The sequence below is a fragment of the Triticum dicoccoides genome, chromosome 5A, assembly GCF_002162155.2.
Source record: "Triticum dicoccoides isolate Atlit2015 ecotype Zavitan chromosome 5A, WEW_v2.0, whole genome shotgun sequence".
Taxonomy (NCBI): Eukaryota; Viridiplantae; Streptophyta; class Magnoliopsida; order Poales; family Poaceae; genus Triticum; species Triticum dicoccoides.
Genome location: NC_041388.1, coordinates 117,146,436 through 117,160,821, shown reverse-complemented (window position 1 = coordinate 117,160,821; position 14,386 = coordinate 117,146,436).

Here is a 14,386-nt window from a genome sequence, read left to right as displayed (position 1 = left end):
GAGCCAACACTCTTCAACCCGAAAGGCATCCGTAAAAAGCAGTATGTACCACATGGGGTGATGAATGTTGTCTTCTCTTCGTCTTCTCTTGTCATGAAGATCTGGTGGTAGCCCGAGTAGGCATCGAGGAATGATAACAGATCACACCCAGCCGTGGAGTCAACAATCTAGTCGATGCGCGGCAACGGGAAGGGGTCCAAAAACGTAGGATGGAGCACTCCCCTCACCAAGCCTGCTGCTTCCAACTTCCTAATCTCTTCTGTGATAAACTCTTGCCTTTCCAGAGCCTGCTTCCTGACTTTCTGCTTGACGGGCCGTGCATGAGGACAGATAGCTAGGTGGTGCTCAATCACCTACCTGGGAACATCGGGGATGTCAGTTGCTTGCCATGCAAACACATGGACATTCGCACACAGGAAGGTGACAAGCGCGCCTTCCTATTTGCTGTCCAGGGTGGAGCTTATGGTGAAAGCCCCTCCCGTGCCATCCTCCCTAATGGACACCTTCTTGGTCTGTGGTGGCGCAGCTCTGGATTTCTTGCTCTTGCCGGTGGAGCTCTCTGGCACGTCCTCGACGGTAGCACAACACTCCGAAGAGGGGTGCTTGCTGGAGTGGGTGCGAGAGGTCTTGCCGGTCTTCTTCCTCCCTCCCGGGGCTTCAGCGGCAGGAGCAAGTGCCTTGGCGGCAGTTGCTGCAACTGCTTCCCGGTAGAGTAGGTCGGCGCAGATCAGTGCAATCTTCTTGTCACAAGGAACGGTGATGATGGTCATCGGCCTAGGCATCTTCAGTGTGTTGTAGGCATAATGTGATGCCGCCATGAACTTGGCTAGTGCCGGGCGGCCGAGAATCCCATTGTAGGGAAAGGGGATCTCGGCTACGTCGAAGACAATCCTCTCCGTTCTGTAGTTCAACTTGCCCCCAAACGTCACGGGCAGCGTGACCTTCCCCTTCAGCTGACTCCTTCCCGGATTGACCCCTTGAAACGTGCTCGTTTCCTTGAGGTCTCCATCAGGAATTTGCAGCCTCTTGATCACAACAAGCGAGATCAAGTTCAGCCCGGCCCCGCCATCGACTAATATCTTGTTCACCTTGAGGTTGCGTATCGTTGGTGAAACCAACAATGGCAAGCAGCCGACTGCAGTTGTGCGATCAGGGTGGTCCTCGGCGTCAAAGATGATAGGCGTGTCGGACCACTTTAGTGGCTTATGAGCATCGAATGATGGTTCCGCTGCTGTGATCTCACGCGCCCACCGCTTGAGCTGGTGGTGAGAGGTATGCAGCGAGGCCCCACCATCGACGCACATGGCCTCTGTAGCCTTCTGGAACTCATGCTCGCCGGACTCGTCATCTTCATCATGATCACCGTCTTGCTACTTCTTGTCGCGGTCCCGAGCGGGCCTCTCTTGCTGGTTATCCTTGTCGTGGCGACCTCCTTGGCTGCCACGCTTCTTGCCGGATCCCTCGGCACCATCCTGTTCCTTCTCCTTGTCCCGCCTCTCATACTCAGCTTTTTGCTTCTCAGCAAGCAGCTTGACTTGCTGGCAGTTCTCGAGGTCGTGGCCCTTGGTGCGGTGGATCTTGCAGTACTGCTTGTCGAAGCCCCCCGGCTTGTCGGCAGCCGCCAAGGCCCGGCAAGTGGCACACACGGCAATTTCCTTGCCGGGGTTGTCTGCCTTGGCCTTCTTGGCAGCGCCGGAGTTGTCGGATCCCTCGACGGCAAGCACGGTCTTGCCCTTGCGTTTCCTGTTGTGATGCCGGCCCTTCTCCGTCGGGGCGGCGTTGTCTTCATCAGTAGAGTCGGTTTCCAGGCCGGCGTCCTCGCCGGGGTACTTCCTTCCCTCTTCAGCCCGGGCGCACCTATCGGCTAGAACATAAAGTTTGGCCACATCCTTAACCTTGTTCATCGCCAGCTCTTCGCGCATCTTGCGGCTGCGCACGTTCTGATGGAACGCGCTAATCACCGCGGCAGGATGAACATCGGGTCTGTTGTACTGCACCCGGCTGAACCTCTGGATGTACTTGCGTAGGGTTTCCCCTTCCTTCTGGGGAATGATATGTAAATCACTGACCTGGCCATGAGCTTGGTGGCCTCTGGTGCAGGCACCAACAAACTCATGGCACAGATCCGACCAAGAAGAAATGGAATCCGTCGGCAAGTGCATCAACCAAGACATGAAGTTGGGCTTTAGAGCCAACGGGAAGTAATTGGCAAGCACCTTGTCGTCACGAGCTCCGGCAGCTTGCATCGCGATGGTGTAGATGCCGAGGAACTCTGACGGCTGGGTCTTGTCGTTGTATTTCTCGCCAACGTCGGGCTTGATCATGCGGTGGGACAGCCATTGGAACTGCCGCAGCTCATGGGTAAAGGCTGGACAACCCACCTCGTAAGGTAGGCCGCTGGAGCCCCCCGGTGCCGGGTGGTCCATAGCGGGTCCCGCCCGCTTATCCGACTGGTGGTGTGTATCACGCCGTTGCTTGATAGTGGTTCGAGCATCTTCGTGGGCTCGTTCTTGAACAACTTGGCGCTTGTCGCGGTGGGTCCATGGGTCGGACGACGCTATGGAAATGTTATCACATGCATCGTCACGACGGACTGGCAGCGGCGGCAATTGGCGTCAGGGGAGAGTGTACTATGGCTGCAGCTCCCCTGGTTCTACCACCGCTGGCAGGTAGTGGCTCGACGGAGCGCGAGCCCGAGGGCCCCGCCGGTCGCGGATCATCTTTATTGGCTACGGCGACGAGGCTCCGTATGGTGGATCTCCACTCGTCGAGCTTCTCCGTAGTAGGAGGAAAGTCGAGGACCAGTTGCGCGCACGCCAAAGCTTCTGCTGGCGTGGGTGGTGGCGACAGCTATGTGGACCATGGCGCGCTTCGACTTCTAACCACGTTAGAAGGAGCTCTATCACGGCCCAACGGTTGCATGCCATTTTCACCGGCACTTCGGTGGGCATGCTGGGCTCCTTCGTCCCGCGAACGATGCACAAGGCTCTTCCCACAGCGGTGTCCAGGGTCACTGGCTTGGTGACGCCGCTCGTCGCGCAATCCATGGAAGAGCGCGCTGTGGGCGCCGGTGTGGGCATCTTGGAAGTCGCTGCGTCGCCCGTAGGGGGCACAGCGACGCCCCTGGAGGGCCCCGCGCTGCCTGCGGGAGGCCCAGCCCCGTCTTTGGATCTTGCCGCGTGTGGATCGTCGTCTGGTGCACGAACGACACCACTCGCTAGGCTCTGACTACCAGGGCGATGCTGGTGATCGTGGGCTGTGGCTCGGGTTCTGTCCGCGGCCGGTCCACTGCCCACCCGATCTGGCACGGTCCGCTCGGCCCCCGATGAGCCGATCGCCGTGATCGTCTTCTTCTTGGGAGCCATGGTGACGAAGAACTGCTAGGCTAACTGCTAGACAAAATTCTCATGACTGCGCCCCCTACCTGGCATGCCAAAGATGTCAGTGGGAACGACACTTATGGGATCACTAGGATCCCTTCTACGGTCGGCGGGCACGGGGTCGTGAGAAGAGCAGGTCCAGGAGGCGACACAGGGATCGTTTACCCAGGCTCGGGCCGCGAGGATACGTAATACCCTAGTCCTGCTTTGGTGGATGTATTCAGTGTTCTTGAGCTTTCGAAGTAGCTACGGTGGCTGTGTAGTTCCAAAGAGCCGAATCCCTCTCCTGGTCACCTCGGGCCTCCTTTTATTGGCAAGAGGGGTTGCCATAGTGGCACCCAGGAGGTGGAAAGGTGTACAGCACGCGAGCTTATCGCCCGGCGTTACGGGACAAAATGCATTAAATGCGCTGCTTAGGTGTCCATTAGCTTTATTGAGGACGTGAACGAGGCCCGTCTCATCTGTCACCGCTCCGTCTCGCTTCAACATGCGCCCAGGGTAGCGATGCATGCAGTGCCATGTAGGCAGGCAGGCTGCTGAGGTGGCGCGGTGGTAGGTTCTTCACGACGATCTGCATGCCACCACGCAGGTGCTTGCTGAGTTGGTGTAGAGGCCACCCATCGCCACGGAGGTGCTTGCCCAGCTGGTTGAGCTAGCAGTTGCTTGGGGACAGTAGTGGAGTCTTGGCTGGTGCGGGCCTGACAGTGGCCCCGCAGATGCCCTCGGCAAGGGCCTTGCCAGGGGCCCGGCAAGGGTCTTGCCATGGCGTCGCAGTTGTCCCCGGCAAGGCGCCTGCCGGGGGTCTTGTGGATCTCCTCGGCTAGGATCCCGCCGAGGGTCACCGTCTTCTGGTCCTCATCTGATCTTGTGTGCTTATAGTCTTGACAAAGATCTTTGTGCCACCATGGAGGCGCCTCCGAGCCCTGGCCCCAATGCAGTTGGTAGGGTTGGAACCCGTGGGCTCAAGGATGGCTCGCTCTGTTGGTGTTGGATGAGCTTCCTCGGCATGGCTCTTGCCGGGGCTATTGAGGCTGCCCCGGCAAGGGTCTTGCCGGGGGAACCTGCTTTGCCCCTCTGCTCTTTGGGTTCTTGGTCTTGGCAGTTTCTTGTTTGTCTTGAGATTCGGCTTCTCTCCGGCTTCCCTTATCTGCCCTACTAAGGGTGGCCGTGGCGCGCGGCTCTGACAGTCCGTCCACAAGCAAAGGGGTACAAAGGAGTGCCCCTAATTTAGTACACCGACAGGCTCCGCCTCCGCGACGGGCCCCGGTGACCCCTGTAGGCTGCCGTGCCTTCACTCCTGAGATGCATAGCGTTGTCTAGCCTGGCAAGTTCAAGCCAGACCTGCCTCCGTGCTATGACGGCACCCCTAACCCTGCATAGTTCTTGCAGCTCTACGAGCTGAGCATAGATGTAGCCAACAATGACGAGAAAGGTCATGGCGAACTGGTTTCCCATGGCCCTCAAAGATGGTGCACGCTCGTGGCTCCTGAACTAGCCCATGGGATCAATCTCCTCCTGGGGCGAGATGCGGGAGTGCTTCGTCGCCAACTTCCAGGGCACTCGCGACCTCCCGCCGGCCGCGGGTGACCTATGGTGCATCAAGCAGCAGCCGAGAGAGACCCTACAGAAGTACATCCAGTGCTTCAATGGGCTCCCGTCAGGAGTGTTGGCGACCTCCCGCACTTGAGATGAAGTGGAGGATGCTGAGACGACCGTAGCCCCCGCCAGGAGTGTTGTGACCGGCCTTGTGAGGACCTCTGGCAGGACCAGCCTCGTGAGGGTGCCTGGAGGGACCAACCTCGTGAGGACCATCCTCAGGGCAATGACGGCCTCCCTCCGCTGCCGCCACCACCAAGGAGGAAAGACAACCATCATCAGGACTAGGGGGCTGGGGGCTTCCAGGAGCCTTGTGCCCTTGCCTGCATCGTGGGTGGTGCTCAAGCCCCAGCCTCTCAGTGTATCTTCAAGTAGTTTGCTTGTGAGGTGAATGCGGCCCTTCCCAGCCTCGAGGCCACGCGCCCGCTCAGGTGGTCCAAGTGCGCCATCACCTTCAGCTTGTTGGACCAACTCAAGTGCGCAGCAACTGCTGGTGCCCTCTTGATGCTCTGCTCACCCGTCATCAGCAACGTTCAAGTCACGAAGACCCTCATCGACGATGGCGCAGGGCTCAATGTCCTGCCCGTTGAGACATTCGATAGCCTCCAAGTGTCGTACGATCATCTACAGCCTACCAAGCCCTTCTCAGGAGTGACCGACAGCTCCACCACTCCGATAGGGCAGGTCCTCCTCCTTGTCACCTTCAGCCAACGTAACAACTAACTCACCGAGCTCATCGACTTCGATGTCGCCCACATCCATCTACCATACAACGCCATCCTTGGGTATCCTGCATTGGCCAAGTTCATGGCAGTAACCCACCATGGCTACAACATCCTCAAGATGCCAGGGAGCAGCGGCGTCATCACGGTCCCCTGCGAAGAATGAGATGTGGTGCGCTCCCTTGAGCGCGCTTTTCAAGCCGCTACGGTCGAAGACTCTGACAATGAAGGCACCCTATACCCTCTTGAGGCCATTCCCAAGAAGAAGAAGCAGCTACTCCACCCAGGGCCTTAGGATAGCGGCGTCTCCAGCGGCACCACCTCAGGATCCGCGCCCTCAGCTGGGGCGCCTCCCTCCCTCGTGTAGGAAGGCGCGCCCAGCGCCCACCTCGGGCTAGGCTCGGGGGCTCTCTTCCGGAGGGCCTTAGACCTATCCAACATCATGAGGGAGGCGCTCGGGCACCACATGGAGGCGTGCTTCGCCGCACATTTCCCTCAAGAGGGCACAGGGCGTGGAGCGCCCAGTGCTCAGTAGTTCATTTCCAAGGCAGCTCAGGAGCTTCAAGAGTCAAGAACCATGCGCGGCGACCGCCGCCCACCACCTAGCGCGGCCCCCCATCCTGGCGAGGACGGTTGGCTACGCATCTACGTCGACATTCTAGGGCTCAACAGGGCCGCTTCTCAGGAACGCTTCTGGCCTTCGCGCGTTGGACGGTGTGAGGGCCCACCTCACAGCTACGTTCGCATGCCATTTGGCCTGCCGAACGTGGCTGTCACCTTCCAGTGCCACTCGCGGAGTGTCTTGGTGGCTCAGGAGGCCAGGCATCATGCAGTCCTGGCGGAGATGGCGACGGTCCTGCAAGAACCACCCGAGCCCCAGGAGCCTCCTGAGGCACAAGGCCCTGGTGGCTCGTGAGGAGCGAATCCTTCGGCGCGCACCTTCATCTACTTCAACACTCCTTCGACAACGGTACGAGGTGACATTTTCTGGTTTACTCAGGTGGGAGCACCTCTCGGGCTGCATCATTTCCAGGTCGCACGGGCCTGTCCCTGCGACATGTATCTTCTTGCACCTTTAGTTTACTCTGTTCGGGGCGCCCCTCGGGCTGCATTATCCCCAGGCTGCATGGGTCCGTCCCTGTGGCATGTATCATTCTTGCATCTATCTGAACTAGCTTGTCTCCTTGCATGAGTTCCCTATGATTATCACTTGCTTGATTACATCTCGCAGCATCCCGCATCACTAACTGATCTCCTGTTTCTCACGATGAGAGCTCCACCTATCAGCATGACTCTTGTGCTCGGGTCGGTCCCTCCGACGCTGATAAACCAGAGAGATCGAGCACTAGCTCGTGGCCTGCTCCGCGCACGTCACCTCATCGGATCCTCAGTGCCTTAGTCTTCTTGTGGAACAATCGGCAGCTGGGTAACCAATGTGAGCATGGGCTAGATTCCCTCTCCAACTAGCTCGCAGGAATCTCTGGAGCGCCAGCTACTGGTGGCCTCATTAGCTTGTTCCATCTCTCGTGCAACTCGCTTGGGCGTGAAAGGGGGGCTCCTGAGCATCGCCCCACAGAAGCTCTTACTGACACTCCAGCACTCACCCCCTGTCCTTGACTACGACATCGCGACCTGGCATACCGGCGGTGGATGAGCATTGCTCGAGGGTCGGGACCCGAGAAAGCCGAGCAGTCAGGAGGGCACGAGAGGAGGAAGGATCTAACATAAGCCTGACCTAGTAGCGCCTGTCGGTGTTCTGGGAATGGGGGTCCCAATACTTTCCTGCCTACGGCCCACGGCGTGGCTCTACGAGCGGGCCCGTATGACCCATCTTCACCAACAAGTCAAGACCCTCGCGAGGGGCCATGCCTCGCGAGGCGGATGACACGAGACCTCCTCGGGAGCGGCCTCACCAGGCTGGCTCGCGAGGGGCAGAGAGATCAAGGCAAGGTAAACCTCGTGATGTTTCAGTGACGCGAGCCATGACGAACGAGACCAGGAGGGCGCCAGGTGGGTGCCAGCGCGCACAGTGTCCTTGTTTCCTCTTTGGTGCTAAGGAGGCAAGCATAGGCGAGGAGTACCGAGGCGTCAAGCAAAGGTTTCCATATTGGTGCAATGAGACCAAGACCAGCAGGACGACAAGATAGAGGTCACCATGGAGCCCAAGGCGGCGTCACCACGAGAGCCTTTGGTAGGCGAAGAATACTTTTGTCAGGATAAGCTGTACAAGCTATCCCCTTTCAAATTGGCCGTTGTTGGCCCCCTTCCCTCTCAATATTTGGGAAGAGGACTGAGGGAGTCCTGGACTAAGGGGTCCTCGGGCGTCCGGCCTGTTATCTATGGGCCGGACTGATGGGCTGTGAAGACATGAAGACCGAAGACTGTACCCGTGTCCAGATTGGACTCTACTTGGCATGGAAGGCAAGCTTGGCAACTGACTATGTATGTAGATTCCCTCTGATGTAACCGAACCCATGTAACCCTAGATCTCTCCGGTATCTATATAAACCAGAGAGCGTAGTCCGGATAGACGAATACACATTACCTTAGTCATACAGGCTAGACTTCTAGGGTTTAACCATTACGATCTCGTGGTAGGGTATTACCTCCATGGAGAGGGCACTCATATTCATCAACTCTTGTAACACTCATATTCATCAAGATCAATCAAGCAGGAAGTAGGGTATTACCTCCATGGAGAGGGCACGAACCTGGGTTAACATTGTGTCCCCCGCCTCTGTTACCATCGATCCTAGATGCACAGTTCGGGACCCCCTAGCCGAGATCCGCCGGTTTTGACACCGACATTGGTGCTTTCATTGAGAGTTCCACTATGCCGTCGACAAAAGGTTTGATGGCCCCTTCAATCGTCGATAATGACACTGTCCAAGGAAGAACCTTCCTCCCCGGACAGATTTTTGTGTTCGGCGGCTTCGTACTGCGGGCCAACTCGCTTGGCCGTCTGGAGAAGATCGATAGCTACGCCCCTGGCCACCAGGTCAGATTTGGAAGATCGAACTATGTCGCGGATACCCGTGGAGACTCGATCTTCAATGGGTTTGAAACCGCAGCGATCGCTCCCCCTCGTCCCAATGAACATGACTTATATCTGTTATCGGATTACATCCAGGAGATGGATCATGTCACTTCAACGGTCTCAGAACCGAAGCAGATCGTGCCCTCCGAGGCCACAAGGTCCGTGGCGTTGGAGCCACACACGGACTCGACATCCGGCAATGTTTGCGTCAATGGAACTCCGGACTCGTCTCCGGCTATACGTTCTGAACCAGGTACGCCTGTGGACACCGAGCTGGATCGGTTATCGATTTTCGAATTTAGCGCCGCAGACATCTTCCAGCATTCACCTTTGGGTGACGTTCTAAACTCTTTAAAGAACGTGTCCTTGGAGGAGGACTCATAGCCGAACTATGTTCGGTTCGAGCTAGAGGCGGATGACGAGGAATTTTGCTTCCCACCCGCCACCCACTTCATAGCCACTGTCGATGACTTAACCGACATGCTTGAATACGGCTTCGAAGACATCGATGGTGTGGACGACGATGCCGACAAGGAGCAAGGCCAAGACCCGCCATTTATTGGATGTTGGACGGCCACATCTTCGTACAACGTGTATATGGTTGATACACCTAAAGGATCTGGCAACGACAAAGAAGAGCCAGACGCGAATAAACCCTCTGAGACGCAGTCCAAGCGCCGGCGCCCCAAACGCCGTTCTAAGCCTCATCGCTCAAAGGATGGAAACACTGGCACCGGAGAAAATAGTACTCCGGGCGACGCCGAAAACAATGAAGACCCTGTCGAAGCTGCATCCGAATAGGAGGAACATGACAACAGGCAAGACAACCCTGATGAACAGGCCATAGAAGATGACTCGGAGGACGATAATTAATGTCCACCCTCCAAGGAGGAGACAAGCCTCGGGAATGAAGACTACATCATGCCTGAGTATCCTCTGGAGTAGGAGCGCTTTAAGCTTCATCTCATAACCACCACAAGGAGCCTGAAAAAGAAACAGTAGCAGCTTCAAGCTAAACAAGACCTGCTCATCGACAGATGGATTGATGTCCTGACAGCCAAGGAATACGACCTCAAGAGCCCAGCCAAGAGCTACCCGAAGCGCAGACTGCTACCTCAATTCGATGAGGAGGCACTGGAGCACACATCTCCCTCGCGTAATGCGGAACGACCACCACGTGGTCGAGACAGGGCAGCCGACCGGCCACCCCGCGGTCAGGATAAAGCGGCAACTCATGTCGAAAAGCAGCCTACCTCACCGCCCCGTAAAAATAGAGACGGAAGAGTTCGGGGTCATATGTATGACCTCCGGCAGACCCTAGACAGTAGAGCAGGACATACAAGATCGATCTACGAATTGCGAGGACGTACCTCGAGGCACGACGACGGCTACCTATTCGGACGTGACAAACCTAACCACGCCCGGGCCGAATGCCGCAGACGGGCTCCATCAGAGCTACGCCATGATGTGTCTCGATATAGAGGCGCCGCACACCCTCTCTGCTTCACAGATGAAGTACTGGATCATGAATTCCTCGAGGGGTTCAAGCCCGTCAATATCGAATCATACGACGGCACAACCGATCCTGCAGTATGGATCGAGGATTTTATTCTCCATATCCATATGGCTCGAGGAGATGACCTCCACGCCATTAAATACCTCCCACTAAAGCTCAAAGAGCCAGCTCGGCACTGGCTTAACAGCCTGCCTGAAAATTCTATTGGCAACTGGGAGGACTTGGAAGAAGCCTTCCTACACAACTTCCAAGGAACCTATTCCGGCCACCAGACGCCGACGACTTAAGCCACATAGTTCAACAACATGGAGAATCAGCCAGAAAATTCTGGACTATGTTCCTAACCAAAAAGAACCAGATCGTCGACTGCCCGGATGCTGAGGCCCTAGCAGCCTTCAAACACAGCATCCATGATGAATGGCTAGCACGCCACCTCGGCCAAGAAAAGTCGAAGTCTATGGTAGCCCTTACAACACTCATGACCCGCTTTTGCGCGCGTGAGGACAGCTAGCTGGCTCGTAGCAAGAACACAGCCAGCGAGGCAGGCCCCTCCGAGGCCAAGAACAACATCAGCAAGCTCTGGCACAATAGACACAAACGCCGAAGCAATGGAGAAAACACCGATGACACCATAGTTAATGCCGGATTCGGTGGCTCCAAGTCCGGCCAACGGAAGAAGCCCTACAAAAGAAACAATGAAGGACCTTCCAGCCTAGACTGCATACTCGACCGTCCGTGCCAGATACATGGCACCACAAACAAACACGCCAATCACACCAACAGAGACTGTTGGGTTTTCAAACAAGCTGGCAAGTTAAACGCCAAAAACAAAGAACAGGGATCACAGAGTGAGGACGAGGATGAAGAGCCCCGGCAGCCGAACACTGGGGGACAGAAGAAATTTCCCCCTCAAGTCAAAACGGTGAACATGATATACGCTACACACATCCTCAAAAAAGGATGTCTATGCGGTAGAGCCAGTCGCCCCCAAATTCAATCCATGGTCATCATTCCCGATCACCTTCGATCGTCGAGATCACCCAACTAGTATCCGCCATGGCGGTTCAGCCGCACTAGTCCTCGACCCAATTATTGATGGGTTTCACCTAACATGAGTCCCAATGGACGGTGGTAGCATCCACAACCTGCTTTATCAGGACACGGTGTGGAAGATGGGCATTAACCCCTCATGAATCAAACCAACAAAGACTACCTTTAACGGAGTAATACCAGGCGTAGAGGCCCGCTGTACAGGCTCAATCATACTGGAGGTCGTCTTCGGTTCTCCGGACAACTTCCGAAGCGAAGAGTTAATCTTTGATATCGTCCCCTTTCGCAGCGGCTATCACACACTGCTCGGACGAACCGCATTTGCTAGACTCAACACAGTGCCACACTATGCTTATCTCAAGCTCAAGATGCCCAGTCCATGCGGTGTCATAACAGTCAACGGCAATACGGAGCGCTCCCTCCGAACAAAGGAGCACACCGCCGCCCTAGCAGCAGAAGTACAGAGCGGCCTTCTCAAGCAGCACCATAGTACGACTGTCGAGCCCTCGGACATCATTAAGAGGTTCTAGACTACACTGCAACAGGACGGCACTGGTCGTCAAGAGCTTGACTAGCAATTCGGCCTCTGTTGGGGATATTACTACTGGGTATAAACCGGCCAGGAGAGGCCGGGTTACCCCCAAAATGAGTTATTTATATCTGAAGCCCATGAAGACAAGGAGTATGGCGCTTTAGGAAGGCCCAGGGCCCAGAGGCGGGTTATGGCCTGTAGACATAAACCGCCATATCATATGTAACTTGTGTTGTAAGATAAGAAAGGTAGAAACCAAGCCAGACACGTTTATGAGCCGGCCTCGGGATTCTATAAACCACCGGGCGTCAACATATGTATATAAAGGGACGACCCGACAGCGGTTTAGGGACAACAAACAACAACTCGAGAGCCAGGCATAGCGGATTCACTCCCTGGTCATCGAAACCCTAGCAATTCCACAACAACTGGATTAGGCCTTTACCTTCACCGCAAGGGGCCGAACCAGTATAAAACTCTCTGCGTTCTTTGTCCGCTTTAACCCCTTTAAGCTAACCCGTCGCGATGGCTCCACGACTAAGTCCTTTCACCAGGACATCTACCGTGACAGAACCACGACAGTTGGCGCCCACCGTGGGGCTATTGCACGATGGTTTCGAGTTCTTAGAGGGAAGCTTCGAAGGGATCAAGGGATACGCTGTGGGCCAGATGACTAAGAGTCGTCGTGGCAAGCTCAACATCGACGACACAGGCTAGGGCACAGAGGCCGGCTCAATTGAGTACGGGTACCAGGTCCCCTTCGGTGGCATTCACGTTTTCATTGGGAAGATCGGCGAACCGGGCCCTGAGCCGGACATCTACACCGACATTGTCGAAACGGCTCAGCGTGCGAGACCCACCTAGGTTCAGCCTGCCATGAAGCGCGGCTTTGTGGGAGTCGTCCACGGAGCACAATCTGAGGTTAGATCGGCATCTGGTGGTGAGATCGTCGTTTATTCTGATGACGAGTCATCGACCGGAGAGACCGAGTCATTGTACTAGTTGCAAGATGGCCAGATTGGGGGTTGTTCCGATGGTGACAGTATTCCGGACCCCTTCAATCCGCCAAGTCGGGTTGCGATCTTCATGGCCGGTACACAGCCAGCGCACCACTCTTCGACAGCAGCGGCAATAGTTTCCGGATCAGTAGCGGCGACAACAGCCGGGGCAGGAGGCCCTGTGCGACCGCCGGCTCAGGTTTTATCCGACTTATTTGACGCTTTGGCAGTGCTGCTAGCGGAAGTTGACCCGACCAACCAGGATGAGCATAACACGGAGATCGCAAAGGTGAAGGATCAGATAACTCAGGCCAAGGCGGACCTGGCAGCCGAGGATACCAGGATGGCTACAGAACGGGCCGAGTTGGAGGCACAGGCTTACCGGCTTATGTTGGATCAGAGCGCGTCAAATGCTGTCATGAGGAGAAGGTACCGGTCTCACCTGCCTCCGGTTTATGAGGCCAGGAATCTCTTTGACACCCTAGGAGCAGGAACCAGTAATCCGCCAGTGGTAAATCGGGTGGAGACACCTGGAATGGGGGCGCCGGTTCAGCCACGTCCAATAGGTCCGCCTCGTCAGAATGTCCTGTCACAGCACGTCCCAACACCACCGGGTAATTACTCTAACCCGTTGGATAACATTGTTGCCGCCGCTTCGCGATTGGCAGCTCTCCCGATCGAAGGGGAGTCCCCAGTAGCGGTCGAGACACGACGGGCTAGAGAGCTCCTTCAGACAGCCTTGACTCAGCAGCAAGCTTATTCATACAGCCGCGAAAGGATTCATTCTACTCACCGCCCGAGCCGGAGTTATAGTAGGCATATGGATGAACCGACCGTGTCCACCAGTGCGTGGAATCGTAATCCGCCCCATGGCCATAATCCGGCGGGCGGCGGCGATGATGCTCAGGATGTAGTGGATCATGCTAGGGCACGCCGAGAGGCCGAATTAGCGGTGCAACATGAAGCCCGCCAACTTACTCCGGTTCGTCCAACAACTTCGGTGGAACCAGGGGTTACCTCCAGTTCTTTGGGGGTGCTGTGTCTCGTCCCAGCACTGCGCAACGTGCGGCTGCCCCAGGATTTCAAGGGCCCTCATAAAGTGCCGAATTACACTGCGGATTTATCCCCCGAGTCATGGGTTGAAAGCTAAGAGATGGCAATGGAGATGCTGGATGTGGACGATGAGGCGTGTGCTAAATACTTTACCATGATGCTGGAGGGGACAGCTTGCACATGGTTGAAAAATCTGCCAGCTAACTCCGTTGGGTAATGGGCCGAGTTAAGGGCCCGGTTTATCCAGAATTTCAAGGATACGTGCAACCATCCCATGTCAATTGTGGACTTAGCCGCCTGTGTCCAGGAGGAAGGAGAGTCAACAACCCATTGGGTGCGCCGAGTTTCAGAAATATTGCATTCATCTGACCGCATCAACACTGATATAGCAGTTTTAACGTTGGAAGGCAACTACTGGTTTGAACCTCTGAAGTTGAAGTTGGGACGGCTCAAACGTCATTGCAATGACATGGGAACACTTATGGAAGCTCTGGTGAAGTAT